Raw genomic sequence first — 16,661 nt, 5'->3', positions numbered from 1 at the left:
AAAAGCTTGAGTTATTTGGAATACACAAAATACTCAGGTAAAACAACATGGAGGTCCCTTTATTGTCGCAGTCTCTGCTTGTGCAGCTAGGTGCTCTTCTTTTGCATTATATATTCAAGGATGCATCAGAGAAAACGAGAGTTCTCATGTTAAAGCACAGCCTGCACTTTCATAATCGTTTTACTATCAATAGGAATATATCCAAATACTCCAACTAGTCCAGCAAAAAAACAATAAAACGTTTACTTAAAATTTTCTCCCATTCACTTAACATAGTCGAGGAAGCATTGAGATTACTAGTACTTGGCACTCTCCCTCTTCTTTCACTACTTCTTTTCTTTTGCCTCCTTCTTCTCCAGATGAGTAAGGGGGAAGAAGTAACAAGAGGAAGGAGAATTAAAAAAAAAAAAAAAAAGAATGGTGGCTAAGGACTGCTGTGTCAGGGCTTGAACTCACAGCCTCCTGTGCTCTAGTCATTGGCTCTCCCTATTGAGACATCTACAGCCCCCTGCATATCTTGACCTTGTTTCAAGATCCTACTATCCAGCCCCTGTTCTAGCTCTGACTGTTCCTGATTAGGACTTCCTCTAAAAGACTGGCCCTGACACTCCTTCCTTGTATGATTATTGTGCTCCGCAGCATTGGTCAAGCTACACCAGCTTGTATTGCTACAAGACCTCCTGATACCGACTTCTGGCTTCCCTTTTGACTACACTACTCGCCTCATCAATCTGTGCTACAAACCGAAAACTCCCATGGCTGACTCTTGTTTCTTCCCTGACTACTCTCCAGACATGTGACTGCTACACCTGAGCCTCCACCCTAGTACCTGAAACCACTACATGTTACCTTGCAGTGCTGGGGTCTTAGGTTCAAATCTGACGAATGAAAACAACTACATAGATTTTTCCAAATCTGTGCAGATGTTGCCCTTAGTTAGATTTGAACCTAGGACCCCAGCACTGCAAGACAATAGTGGTAACTGCTGAGTTACATCCAAGATCGGGGAAAGTGTTCAGTATTTGTTTTAGGATTTTTTATAAACTTCCTGTTTGGCCTCAGGTTTAGGTTTTCACTTAACTGAGTTTTTAGCAAACTTCAATGCAAATTGAGGTTCTACACATGCAGTTCACTCATCACTTTTAAAGAGTAATTGCTCAAGCTAACGTAAGTATAAATATCATATATAATACTTAGATCCAAATGCATTGCTGTAATCGACTACGTAAAGTCTTGAACACATAAATACCCCCAAATGCTGAGTTTCCTCTCTTTAGATGCTCTGCCCAGCCTTTGCTGCCTTCAATTGCTGCTGCTTTGTGGATCTTTCTGCCTTCAGTTTTGTCTCTAGTAAGTACAAAACATACTCAATTAGGTTTAGGTCAGGTGACTTAGTTATTGCCAATTTCCCTTTTCTTTGCCTTGGAAAACTCTTGGCTTGCTTTAACTTTTGTTTTGGGTGATTATCAATGTGTACTGTGAAGCACAATCCTATGGGTTTTGCAGGATATAGCACTATATACTGTACAATTCATCCTGCTACATCTATTAACCATCACAGCATCAATAAACACCAGTACGTCAGTTCCAGTGTGAGTCAAACTTGCTCATGCCATAACATTACCTCCACCCTCTTTGACAGATCATGCGGTGAGCTTTGAATCATCAGCTCTTCATTTCATTCTCAATACTCTTGTACATAATGGTTTCATCTGTCCAAAAAATCTTGTTCTAGAACTGAGTGGCATTTAATGATTTTTCTAGCAAAAATGTATCTTGTCTTTATGTTCTTGAGTGTTACCGATGGTTTGCATGTTGAGATAAGCACCTTGGAATTACATTTATGAAACCTTTATCAATAGTATGCCTACCTCCTTGAGAATGTTCTTGACTTGTCTAGATGTTGTGAAAGGCCTTATCTTTACCAAGGATTCTGTGATCATCCACTGTAGTTGTCTTCTGTGTTCTTCCAGGCCTTTTGGTGTTGCTGAAAAACATTGATTTTTTTGAACCTCTTTTCGTAAAATCCCCAAATCTGCTCCTTCTTTTTGAATAAGGAAAAGTGCTGCAAAGCAAGAATGCTTTCAAAAATAGAAGTGTTAATAGTTTTTTGGTCAACTAAGAAAATGCTATGTGATTGAACAAAAAAGAGATGTAATTCATTTAATATTTGGTGTGACCACCCTTTACCTTCAAAACAGCATCAATTCTTCTAGGAACACTTGCAAAGAGATATTGAAAGAACTCAGCAGGGAGGTTGTCCTAAGCATTTTGGAGAACTAACCATCGATTTTCTGGGGCTGTAGCTCGCTCAAATCCTTCTGTCTCTTCATGTAATCCCAAACAGACTCAATGTTGAGATCAGAGCTCACTTCCAAGACACTGAGTTCTTATTTACTCAACATAGTTCTTAATGACATCGGCTGTATGTTTGGGGTTGTTGTCCTGCTGCTGAATCCATTTGAAATCTATCAGAAGCCCTCTATTTTTGAAAATTATTCCTACTTTGCAGAATTTTTTCCACACCTGCCTGAGGCCCAGTCACACGGGCGCATCGGCACCCGTGTTACTGTAGGTAGCAGACCGCCGTACCTGAAGACGGATGTCTCTCTGCAGCGCCGGAGGAACGAACATGTGACCAGTTTCATTGCCGATCATGTGTTCTTTCATCAGCACTGCAGAGGGGCCTCCATCTTCAGGTACGGCCATCTTCTTTCTGCAGTAACAGCTCAGTCACACGGGCGCATGGGGGCCGGTGTACGGGTGCCGATGCGCTCGTGTGACTGAGCCCTAAAGCCTTTACATAGTACTGTACAAAAATACAGCATCAACATATTTAACCTGTTTACCACCAATGAAAATATTATTTAAGAGCTTGTTTTTTTTTCCGAACACATTGGTCAATGGGGCAAAATCTACATGTAAAGAAAGCAATTTTGCAAAACCGTTTACAAAAGCCATTGAATTTTGGACACTTGTTTATTTTTTTTATGTAAGGTTATTCATTTCCCATATCTTAATTTGAGGCAGCAGTTGAAAAACATGTATTTACATTTCTAAAATAATTTTTAAAAGTAAGATACTATGAACTCTCTGCTAACAGCAGAATAAAGAAAAAGGATATAGTGAATGCAGTATCATCCCATCAGTTCAGCTTTAAAGTCCTTGCCTAACGATGAGCCAAAAAATATTTGACGGATGACACTAACTCCACTTTATAACAGCATCATTCTTCATCTAGAAAGAACAAGCTCCATTGCAGAAGTTGATCAGGAAAGTGAGATTCACTGCAAGTATTGTAACTTTGTATCCCTTTGTGCTTCGTCGATAAATGAGTTGGCATTTCATTATCTGTAAATGTTCTAATTAGTGAATGGGCAAAACAAACAAGCAATATGATGTGATGTCTAGACAACATGTAAATTGATATAAAAAAACATTTTTAAAAATTCCATACTAATACAAATTAATCTGAATTTAGTGTAATCCCTAGTTATTAACTGATTAAACGTGGCTGTTGGTAGCTACAGGGTGCAAGACTCCCATCTGTGATTATTAGAAACACAACATCATCATTGGTTCTATGTTTAGACAAAGAGTCAGGCAAAACATTATTGATTGACTTAATACATAATATTTCGTGGTTAGGTCTTTTTATGCAAATTTATTAGGGCAGCTCTTATTATAAATATGCATTACTGTTAGTAACGGTTACTTTCTAAGAACATTCGAGACAATTAAAAGTGAAATTTTACAGTGGTGAAGACCTAGAAAAGACTATTCAATATATTAGGACATGCAAATACATCTACTTGCTATATATAATGTAACATTGTATCCGAATGTATCTACACATGTCTTGTATACGTACTGAAGATAATGAAAATTTATTTTAAGTCCATAAATAGGAAATACGCTTGCTACACTGAATAGAATCATTTATGGACATCCTACTCATTGCCATAACTAAAGCTGTCATGACAGTGGTCTGGGCTTAGCATGAGGGCCTAAACATTTTTGACAGGATGCAGCTCATTAAAGGACAGTCATTTTGCTGAAATGTCTATCAGCTCACAGGGATGCACCAAGATGAATAGACCCAAAACAATAGCCCCATTTGTCAGAGCATTAGCTTTCCTAATACATGATGAAACAATCAAGCCAAGCCGCCTTCAGCACAAAGACATAATTAATCAAATGGACAAATGTCTCAGAAATTGCTCTAGTATGTTCTGTAGTGGACAGAGTTACCATGGAAACAGTGGTGTTTGCATCATAGTTAATGACTGTTCTGCACAATGAACTTCTAAGAACAACAAAAACAACAACATATAATAAATAAATATTAAAGAGAAGACGCTTAGATGTATTCAGACATAAATCAATGACTTTTTCTCATGTCTGTATCATACATTTAAACTACTTTTTTTTTACAGTTTAACTCTTTTTACTCAATTCATCATACCCAGAAAACGTAAAAAATAGGGCTAAACCTTATAAAAAATGTATTTTTCTTTTCTTGGTACGTAATATTGCTTGGGCAGCATTAGCAGGTGCAAAGGAGCCTTGAGTGCAAAGCAACCAGGCACGTGCGGAGTACCTGTCACTGTGACGGATTCTTACTAAGTAAGGTTATGTCTACGATGACAATATAGAGAAGAAGAAATGTGTACTAAGCACATTTGCATTTTTTCCTCATCTTAAGTGACACACTACAGATGGTCAGCAGTTCTTCACAATACTGTCTTGCTTTTAGGTAAAGCAATAGCTTCATTAACCACAAATGGAAGTAAGAACTTCACCTCAAGTGGCACCCTTCTCCGAGTGTAAAAAGAAGCATTTCAGCAGTTATATTGTCCATCTCTGCACTTTGCCATCTCCAGTTTGAGTAAGTTTGTGGTTGGAGGCCATTTAGACCACAAAATTGTTAAAAAAAAACTTTTGGTTAATACGGCATGATTGTGTAGCCCCAAAACTGTTCCAAAGTTATTCCAAGGCAATGGTCTAAATGCTTTGTAGCTGTTAGAGAACAATAGAACATTGTTCTTGCACTGGAAAATTACCTACAGTTTGTCCACCCCTAGTGAAATAACTTGTGTAGTTGCCCACAAAATATTTTCGGGTTATTTTATGTAACAGACTTAAAGGGAACCTGCCTTCACATTGGAGTCCCAAAAACTACATTATGGGGCTCAAAGTTGAGGGAGCTGGTGGTCTGGGAAACTGTGTTTAATACTCATTGGGTGCCTCGTTCCTGCAAGGTTGGCATGTGTGCGCAGAGTGACTCTTTTCAGATGGATCTGTGTGCATGCTCTCCCATAGAGATCAATGTGGGAGTGCATGAACAGAGCTATCTGAAGATAGTCACAATGTGTACATGCCCCAACTTCTCAGGAACACAAAGCAAGAACAGGGCACCCCGGTGAGTATGAAACACAGCTCCATGAAACTCCGCTTTCCTCACCTTTCAAACCCATAATGAAGTTTATGGAGCTCAAAAGTAATTAGTGACTAGAGTCACTAAGATAGGAAGGAAAATATTTAACAAACCATTGAAGGCGAACATCTACATAAGTGGATAAATTGGACGTTAAATAGTCTATCTCTGCAATAAAAAGTCTTCCTGATGGCATTTCTAAAGACTTGTGTATATTTGGAAAAAAATAAAAGTACGCCCTGGAAGGCTGTGGAATGTGGATAGATTTATATTCATTAGGAGACAGAATAATTTTTAGACTTCCCCTTTAGAAATAAACAGTCTAATTATTTAGAAAATGGACCCATTTGACCATCTGACAATATCCTATAATATTGACAATCAAGTAAGATTCTCATGGATTCTTGGTGGAATCCACTACGACTACACCACCCCCAATTATCGGCTTTCTTGATAACGATACTAGGATTGGAAGATAATTGTTTTATATCTTGGCTTTATACATATGAGAGATCAAATTTCTGAATTTTACCCAAAGCATTTTGACTCATTGATTTTAAATTCGATAATACTACCGTATATTGTAAAATGTTTCCACATGGAAATCCTTGCTTTCAATTGGATAAAACAATGAATGAGGTTTTAAATTGGAAGAGATTGGTTCAGAAAATACAAGTGGTTAATTCTTCCACATCTAGATAGCATAATGGATCACTAACAATGGGGATAACAGGGACCACAAAAGAATGACGTATATGCTGTAAATCCCTCAGGGCAAAATGGTGTTTTAAAGTAAACCTACAAACAAATTAGGCAACAAATTACTCAGAAATTTGGAGGATTTGTGGGGCTAAAGAAAAGTAGCTTTGCTAGAACTTCCATCTCCACAAAGCTCTCCTGGTGTTGAGAAATATTTGAAGGAGTCCCCCTAACATCAAAACCTTACTCTTTTGTTTCTTACATTTACATCCTGTATATCCTTATGTTCGAAATTTACTCTTTTTTTCAGAGGACTGATGAGGCTTTTAAAGTGAGTAATCTTTTTGCAATGAGTGACTTTGGGGGTTGGACTCATCCCCACAGAAGGTGGACAAAGAATTATTGGAGTTAATGTGTGTGTACTGAAAATTACTGCTCTGGGTGGAATCTTCGGGGTACACTCAGCACAATTCAAGGTCCCCAGAAAAACTCTTGGGTAAGGCAAAAAGAAATTTCAGGATAGTAGAACCGTTATGAAAAGAGACATAAACCAAGGTTTCCTCTCTTAGAGCCTTAGAATTTATTACAGAGGACATAATAGGTAAAAGACAACAGACAGGAAACAGACCTTCATTGGAAGAAGCGTAAGGCAGAGGAGCTAAGGTATGGTGATTATCAACCTCTTGAGCTTAAAAAAAAGTAGGGGGTAATAGAATGTGTCAAAACTTGACCCTTCTAACCTCCAGAGGAGGCAGAGAACTTGACAAAGGAATAGAAGCCACATAATCAGGATCAATCATAGGTTCTGATTGAATCAGAGATAATTCCACAAATCCCATTGAGACCTTACAAACTCCATGCTGATGTTGCCCTTGGTTGGATCTGAACCTAAAACTGCCAGACAACACTTCAAACCACTAACCACCATGCTGCTTCTTCTTTCTTGACCCTCCTTCTTTCTACTCTGAAGAAGGAGAAGAACAAAAAAAATGGAGAACATACAAACTCTATGCAGGTATTATCTTCGGTCAAATTTGAACCTAAAGCCCCAGGGCTGCAAGGCAATAGTGTTAAACGCTGAGTTACTTCATCCTTAGTCGCCTTCCTGCTTCTTCCTCCAGAGGAAAATGAGAAAAAAGAGAAAATGTACACTTCTTCTTTTCTTCCTTCTCCTTCTTCTCCTCCAAAGGAAGGTGAAAGAAGGAGGAGGAAAAAAGAAGCATGGTGGCTCAGTAGCTAGCATTATTACTTTGCAGCACTGGAGTCCTAGCTTGAACTCCGTCCAAAGACAAAATCTGTGTGGAATTTGTATGTTCTCTTTATTTTCTTCTTCTTTTTCTCCTTCTCCTACTTCTCCTCTGGAGAAGGAAGAGGCAAGATTCAGCATGGAAGTTGAGTGATTAGCACTGTTGCCTTGCAGTGCTTGGGTTCTAGGTTCAAATCTGACCAAACACATAATTCACATGAAGTTTGTATGTTTTTTGTGTTTCTTGTTCTCCTTCAGAAAAAAAGCATGGGGACTCAGTTGTTAGCACTGTTTCCTTGTGGCACTAGAGTCCTATGTTTTCTAGGCTATCTCATGGTTGTCTTCCTACCTCTCTGACGTTTTTTGCCTTTTATCTCATATGAAAATGAAATATTTGCATTGAAACTATGTGCCATTGTAATTTTTTTTGTCTATTTTTATGGCCAAATATAAAATAATTCTACTTAAACCTATGGGGCCAAAATGCTTACTAAACCCTCAGCTGAATTCTTTGATGTGTGTAGTTTCCAAAATATGATCTTTTTTTGGGAGTTGTTAGGGTGTTTCTTTCTGTTTAGTGTTGAGTAATTACTGGAATAATTTTCCAAAAATAACCGTGAATCAGTTAAAATTGGGTTCACCACTTTTGTCTCCAGAAGGTTGTTGGTGGTGCTATGTGGCTCAGTGGTTATCACTGTTCCCTTGGAGAGCTGAAGTTCTAGGATCAAATCTAACCAACAGCAACACCAAAACTGAAATTTTCATATGTTGATCTAAGCTATGCTGCATATTTAGAAAAAAAAACTGCTGTATGCTATATAGCAATAACATGTATATAAAGAAGTAACTATTGGAACTGTAAGGTTCTTCTAAATGAGTAATGAAATTGATCTCGTAGATAATAGTCAAGGTACAACTATATAGGATAAAGATAAAAATAGTTTTTTTTTTCACATAAACGGCATATACTAGCTGCCATTAGTCACCCAGTTGGCCTTTCTTGATCCTTGTAAACTTTCTTCAGCATGTAAATAGTAAGTATAAACAGGGGTTCAACCATGAACAATGCATGTTAGAGCGTATTAACACTGCAATTTCAGTGTCTGTTTGGTGTATGTGACGAGAAAGCTCCCAGCCAGAGGCATAAATATAGGGGATGCAGAGGATGCAGTTGTACCTGGGCTCAGAAGCCTTAAGGGGCCCATAAGACCTCTCTTCTCTATATAGGGAGCCCAGTTCTGTGAATAAAGCATTATATTTGGGGGCCCTGTTACAGGTTTTGCATGGGGGCCCAGAAGCTTTAAGTTACACCTCTGTTCCCAGCATATATGTCAAATTTATCCATAGACCCCATTTACTATGTCATTTTAATGTTGCTATTGCTTAAGAAAATGCCAATACAACTGGGAGGCCTTGTGGAGAGCTCTGTAGGGCTAGAAGGGTGGAGTTAGTGAAAATTATGGTGGTATGTGGTGCAGATGTGTATAGTCTTTGTGTTGAGTAGCTGCTGAAGAGAAGCAGCTTGTGTAGCTATGAGCCAGCAGCCACTAAGTACTCCGAATTGAGAAGCCTCCGCAGATTCAAGCATGTCTGAAATCTATAAGTGGGGACCTGGCTCCATGCAGACCTGGTGTGAGAGTGGTCCATATATTAAAGACTGTGTGTACATCTCAGAAGCTGAACTTCTCTTTCACAGATTTATTTATAGAGACTGTGTACCTGACTGCCCAGAGGTAGAGCCAAACCAGCCATTGCCTCTTAACAGTTCTGGGTAAAGTTACATTTCAAGCATCCAAGTTGATCTCCAGCATATTTATTATCCTACCATAACATTCCTATTTTCTTACTGGGCACCAACTAGAAGCCATCATCTATGACACTGAGGCTTTTGTTTATTTATCTTTTGATATCTTTTTTAATAAAAGTTGCGTTTCACACCTATCTAAAGGATAATTACAGACGAACATATTTTTCTCCCCTTATGCAGCCATAACAATCAGGACAAAATGAAGCCACTGATTTCAATGTATTTCAGTGGTTTCACTTTCACTATCGGGATTCCCGCCCATTAATTATATGGGCAAGAAAAGATAGGACTTGCTCTATCTTTCCCACACGTAGTTAATAATATGCGCGGGAAACATAGGGCAGGGCCTATCTGCCCGATGTTTTTTTCAAACTCCTGTGCTATGGCATAGAGTTTAAACAGCTGGCAAGGTTACAAAAAACCTTGTTCAGACGCAACTATGCTCCATACCAGGGAGTTTAGTTGCGCCTATGGCCGTCTCAAACCGCCCTCGTCTCTCGGTGAATACACCCAGTGTACACAGCACAATCTGGTAAATATTGTCTACAAAGCAAAAAAGTTTCAGTGTATTGTGAATATAATCACTGACCAGTGTGCAAAACACAAAATTATTAGCATTTTTCTTATTGATAGTAACATGGGAGATGAAAAAAAAAAAAAATCTGTGAAAAGTGGAAAAAATATGCACAATAAAAATCTTAAACTAGACAGTAGGTCATTTTCTGAAGATAGATTCCCTTGAAGTACAGCTAGATATGGATATTTGAGAACAGCTTAATTCCAGGCATACGACCTGTAGATGGAGCTGATGTAAAAGACATTATATTTTCTTCTACAACTAATGATTTCATGATTTTCTGGCAAATGCTAAGGATGATAGAGAATCGTTGCAGTTTTTAAATTTGCCTTTTGTCTTAGAGCTGAAGTGTTACTTTATTAGTTCATTATGTGCAGCATTGTTTGCCGGTTCCTTGTACATGACTGGTAAATCATGCTTTAAAGATAAAGAAATCCTCCAGGATAAAACATTGTACAATTGCCTTTAAGCATGTGCATAAATGGCATTTTTTATGTATTTTTTTTCCAACTTGGGCTTCCCGGCAAGTCAAATATTTCGCTATAGCTCTAATTAGTAGTGGCAGCATCTGGAGCACACTATGCAGAGTCAGACTACGCAGGAGCTGTTCCCAATGCATAAGTCAAGGTAAATATATATGTTGTAGTTTTTAACCTTTATAGATGAAATACTTAATTATGCAACCACTGTGTAGGTTTTCATTACCGTTTATTTTTACTATTTCTTGTAAAGCAGGCATCCTGCTCTGCCTAATTTCTAAGTAGCATTAAATATCCATTACACTGGCCAACAAAAAAAAATATTTTAGAATGTTTCCTTAAAGGGGTTGTCCCGCGCCGAAACAGGTTTTTTTTTTATTCAATAGGCCCCCCGGTCGGCGCGAGACAAACCCAATGCATGTGTTAAAAAAAAAAAACGTTTAGTACTTACCCGAATCCCCGCGCTGCGGCGACTTCTTCCTTACCTTACTAAGATGGCCGCCGGGATCTTCACCCACGATGCACCGCGGGTCTTCTCCCATGGTGCACCGTGGGCTCTGTGCGGTCCATTGCCGATTCCAGCCTCCTGATTGGCTGGAATCGGCACACGTGACGGGGCGGAGCTACGAGGACCAGCTCTCCGGCATGAGCGGCCCCATTCACCAGGGAGAAGACCGGACTGCGCAAGCGCGTCTAATCGGGTGATTAGACGCTGAAATTAGACGGCACCATGGAGACGAAGACGCTAGCAACGGAGCAGGTAAGTGAATAACCTCTGTATGGCTCATAATTAATGCACGATGTACATTACAAAGTGCATTAATATGGCCATACAGAAGTGTATAACCCCACTTGCTTTCGCGGGACAACCCCTTTAACTTCATGAGTCAAATCTCACTAATTTTGGGGTGAGAAAAATGAATATGACAAAGAAATTTTTTTATTAGCTTTAGTTTCTGTGATATATAATAGGTGGAAGTATGTTATTTTAATGGATTAAGAGAAAATTATACATTTTAATTACATATGCTAACAACTAGAGATGAGCGAGCACCCAAATGGTCGGGTACGCGCTACTCGAGTCGAGCTTTTCGTAAAATTCGAGAGCTCTACTTGAGTAACGAACCCCATTGACTACAATGGGAGACTCGAGCATTTTTGTATGTGGGACGCCGGGTCCCAAGCTTTTTTTTTCTTGGTTCTCTTTCCCCTGCCTGTCAGACAAAAAATTTCCCAATGACACGCGCTGCGTCGTGGCGGGGAGGGGCCAAAACAGGCACATCACAGTGGGGAGGGGCCAAAAATTGGGGCAGGGTCGAACACGATTTGATGCTAACGAGCACCATCAAGTATGCTAATACTCGAATGAGCATCAAGCTTGGCAGAGTATGTTCGCTCAACTCTACTAACAACATTAAAAGTGCATTTGAAATTTTTTTTAACCCCTTCCCGCTCCAGGACGTACCGGTACGTCCTGGCAGCCTGGTACTTCCCGCAACAGGACGTACCGGTACGTCCTGGAGATAGCGCGGGATCACATAAGATCCCGCGCTATCCCGCAGCGGGAGCCGGCTGTCAGACACAGCCGGCGTCCCGCTGTTGACCCCTTCCCTGCCGCGATCTAAGTAGATCGCGGCAGGGAAAGAATTCACAGAGGGATCGCTATACCTCTGTGCCTCCGGCCGGCTCTCGCGATGCCAGTCACTGGCGTCCTGTATTGCCTGTGCCTATAATCGCTGTACAAGCGATAAGGCATGGGAGAGCAGTAGCCCTGCCATGCCTTATGACAGCGATCATAGGCACAGTGCTGCAAGTCCCTCAGAGGGACTCAAATAGTGAAAAAAAAGAAAAGAAAAGTGTAAAAAAAAGAAAAAAATGTAAAAAAAAATGTAAAAACCCCCCTTTTTTTATGCTTTTTCTAATATTAGCATAAAAAAAAGGGAAAAAAATTAAAACCCCACATATTGGGTATTGACACATCCGTAACAACGTGTACAAAAAGTTGAATGCGCTTTTTATTTTGTACGACAAAAAGCGTAAAAAAAAACCGCTAAAAAACAGAGGCAAAATGCTAATTTTTAGCATTTTGCCTCACAAAAAATGCAATAAAAGTGATCAAAAAAGCCGTACATTCCCCAAAATGGTACCAATAAAAACTACAGCTCGTCTCGCAAAAAATAAGCCCTCATAGAGCTCCATACATGGAAAAATAAAAAAGTTACAGGACTTTGAATGCAGCTATAGAGAAAAAAAAAAGATTTCCAAAAAAAAGGAGGTTTTATTGCAAAAAAGTGTAAAAACCTAAAAAAAATATAACAATTTTGGTATCGTTGTTACCGTACCGACCCGCAGAAAAAATTTAGTGTGTCATTTATGCTGCATGATTAACGCTGTAAAAAAAAAAAAAATCTATGGCAGAATTGATGCGTTTTCTCTCCCTGTTATCATTAAAAAAAAATTAACATTTTACGATATAGTCTATGTACCCAAAAGTGGCACGGATAAAAACTACAGCTCGCCATGCAAAAAACAAGCCCTTATACGGCCGCGTCCACGGAAAAATAAAAAAGTTATGGCTTTTGAAAAATGGAGATGGAAAAATACCAAAAAATCGCTTGGTCCTCAACGCCAAAATAGGCCGTGTCATTAAGGGGTTAATGACAGTTACATTTTGAGAGTTCAAAATGGATGGAAGAATTCCTGGCAGGTGGTTCGGCGTGAAGAGAATCATGTGGTGACTTCATGAGATCGTTTTCTTTTGGCTTGCCTCTTGTAAGTGAGTTCCGGAGCATCCCTACACGTAGACCAGCAGTAATTCGCAAGCATTGCTTCATTCCAACGGCCCTGATATCTTTATTCCATTACAGAAATATCCTGGTGGAATCTTTCTCTGTGTTCATCACTGACAGCTCCACAACTAGGAGGGAAAAAGTCTGGGTGGGAGTGGAGACAATGGATTTTAAGGGACATGTTGCATCTGATTTGATGATATTTTTCCAGGAGTACTGTCACCAGCTGAGTGTAGTTATTATCTCTTTTGTTGCCTAAGAATCTATAAATATCTCTCTTTAAGGCTTGCCAAGCTTTCTTTTCTTTTCCCTCCAAAACTTGGTCAAACGCATGATCCTTTACAAGTTGACGAATTTGTGGCCCAACAAAAATAGCTTCCTTAACTTTTGCATCCCTCAATCTAGGAAATTTGTCCATAAAGTACTTAAATGCCTGTCCTTCCTGGTTCATACCTTTGACAAAATTTTTCATTAAACCCAGCTTTATATGAAGGGGTGGAAGAAGAACATCTTTTGGATCCATGAGAGGCTCGGCAATGACATATTTCTTGGTAGAGTCAAGATTTCTTGCAGGCCAGTCTGCTTGAATGTAATGTGATTTCTAGAGATGAGCGAACGTACTCGTTTCGAGTACTTACGCACCCGAGTACCGCCATTTTCGAGTACTTCAGTACTCGGGTGAAAAGATTCGGGGGGCGCCGGGGGGCGGGGAGAGGCGTGGCGGTGCGGGGGGTAGCAGCGGGGAACAGGGAGGAGCCCTCTCTCTCTCCCTCTCCCCCCCCACTCCCCACTGCTACCCCCCGTGCCACCACGGCGCCCCCCGAATTTTTTCGCCCGAGTACGGAAGTACTCGGAAATCGCGGTATTCGGGCGAAAAAGGGGCGTGGCCGAGCACGTTCGCTCATCTCTAGTGATTTCCTATCCCTACTGTTCCACATACATAAAAAGCAACAGCATTTAGTGCACCCCAGTAGCATTCATAAGAGTACAGCAATGACTTTTAGATCACCACAGTTGCCACTTGTGTTCAGCATATTTAATTGAGTAGAGGAGGGCTGTCATGTTTGCATAAGTCTCCTTCATGTGAACTGCATGACCAACAGGAATAGAAGAAAGATGGTTGCCGTTGTGAAGTAATACAGCTTTCAAACTAAGCTAGAAGGAGTCTATGAAAAGCCTACATTCAATTGGATCATGGTTCGAATTCAAACATTTTATCAAGCCATTAATGTTGCAGCAAACAACCAGATTGTTTTTCTTCTCAAAAAAAGGAAGCATATCCCTCTGACGTTCTCTGTACTGTGAGACCCTGACATCACGTTGGAGAAGATTCAGTTGCTGTAGTCTTGACCCTAGAAGTTCCGCCTTCTTTGACAATTCAAGGTCTCGAATGAGATAACTGAATTGCGCTTGACTCAGTCTTTGCTGTGTATCATCTTTATCATCAGGGTCATAGGATGTGGAAGGCTTGTTGGGTTCTTTTTTTTCCACACTTCCTACGTCAAGCTCATAATGTTGGGGTGGAGTAGGAACTAGTAAACTATCTGAATGTGGAATAGGTCAGCAGATGGAAGATTCGGGTATTGAACTGTTCCTGTTTACTTCATTGACAATTCTGCCTTTATAGGCGAGTCAAGCAGAAATATCAGTCATCTGTATGGTTTGTAGGCTCCCGCTAAATCATAGGCGAAGCAAAAGCCATGGATCATTTTTTATTTTTTAGCCATCCTTGTAGTTTAACTGAACAAGAATTGCAACATATGTGGAGCCCATGACTTATCCTGGTCCCCTACCTTCATACCACAATAATGATGATAGGCAGTCTTCACAAGAGGCGTCAGATTGCGTTTCTGTGATGAAATTTTTTTTTTTACAACAAAAGTACCAAAACTAAATTTACACATTTTTGTGGCATTTTGATATAGCAAATTTTACACTTCAAAAGCACTCCAAAACCAGAACTTCTGAAAAAAATTAAAACAGAAACAATATGAAACTCATAGTGAACGTCATAGCAACATTTATTATGTTTATAACCTACAAACATATGAAGAACATTGTGTTATGTCAGTTGAGAGGTGTGAACCCCCCCCCCCTCCCAAAAAAAAATAAAAAATTCCCCCAAAATAAAAATGTAAACTCCCAAAAATGATGTCACTGTATCTCCAGGACAAGAGCTATTGGGTCATTTTTATGGTGTTTTTGAATTCAGCAGGTGGAAATAAATAATAATAAGTTAATTGAATGGTATTTTTGAATTCAGCAGGTGGAAATAAATAAAAATAAGCTAATTTTGAGCCTGAGTGTAATGGAATAGTAAAGACGCTGGTGTAATAATTACTGAAGTAGTAGAATTGAAGCACACAAATTTAAATGACCAGAGCCATTTCAGATGAAAGCTCCAATGAGCTTTCTACTAACATAGTACAGTATATCGATGTATACCAACCATAACAGCCTAGCATATAAAATAAATCAATGATACTGATCACACTGTTGAATACAGATAAAATCTATAACTCATTAGAGAGTCCAATAGTCAAATCCCAACAGAATTGGCATAAGGTGGAAACATGAATCAATGTGATGATGTATGAATTTAGTCCCACGCGATTCTTTTATAACATGTGCGTAAAAGTAAATGTATGGTACAATTCCAATAGTCCCAAAGAGGTAAACAATTTTACCCACGGCTTTAAAGCTGTAGCGACAGGTAACATGATAGTCAGTACTCACAAAAACAGGGGTCCAGACAATCCCAAAGATAGTAAGCCATATAGAACAACATATATCATGAAACACAGCCTCCTGTACATCTTATCACATGAAACTCTACTAGGCTATTAGGTGTTTTTCCAATTTCTGTTTCTGAAGGGCACCTAGGGTAAACAGGAGGTTCCCGTGTAGGGCTGGTCTTTTCTAGGTGAGCACATTTGTATCCAACTGTATGATCAGTAGCATTGATTTATTTGATCTACTATGCTGTTATGGTTTGTCTACATTTATATACTATATTTTATACAATAACTTGGTTGATTATCAATAGTACCCCCCTCAGAGACCATGTATATTTCATGTATCAGTGTTTAGCTTGTTAGGCATGTGGTTTCATTTCTTGTGTTTGTTGTTATGGGGAACATGTCACCAGAAAATGAAACAAAAAAGGTTATCAGGACAGCGACTCTGCCAATAGATGAAGAGTTATTCAAGTGAGTGACTAGGAAAGGACTCATCTGGCGTGAATGGCAAAACCTAGAAAGGTTAGCCATTACACCTCAGGTCTAAGTGTGCAAAGAATTGTGCTGACAGTGAAGAAGACACCCTGTCCTAAAGATATCCAGAGGAGAGCTGATCTCTTGGACAAGAACAGAGAAGGAAGAATTGAAGAAAAAGATCTCCTGCGCTCAGGGTTCAAATACATCACTAATTAGAGTCAGGGGTGTAAATATAGAGGATGCAGGGGATACGGTTGCACCCGGGCCCAGGAGCCTTAGGGGGCCCATAAGGCCTCTCTTCTCCATATAGGTAACCTAGTGCTATGAGTAAAGCATTATAGTTGGGGGCCCTGTTACAAGTTTTGCATCGGAGTCCGGGAGCTTCAAGTTATGCCTCTGATTAGAGTGACAT

The sequence above is a fragment of the Eleutherodactylus coqui genome, chromosome 5 (assembly GCF_035609145.1).
Source record: "Eleutherodactylus coqui strain aEleCoq1 chromosome 5, aEleCoq1.hap1, whole genome shotgun sequence".
NCBI classification, from domain to species: Eukaryota; Metazoa; Chordata; class Amphibia; order Anura; family Eleutherodactylidae; genus Eleutherodactylus; species Eleutherodactylus coqui.
Note: the sequence above shows the minus strand (reverse complement) of the source record.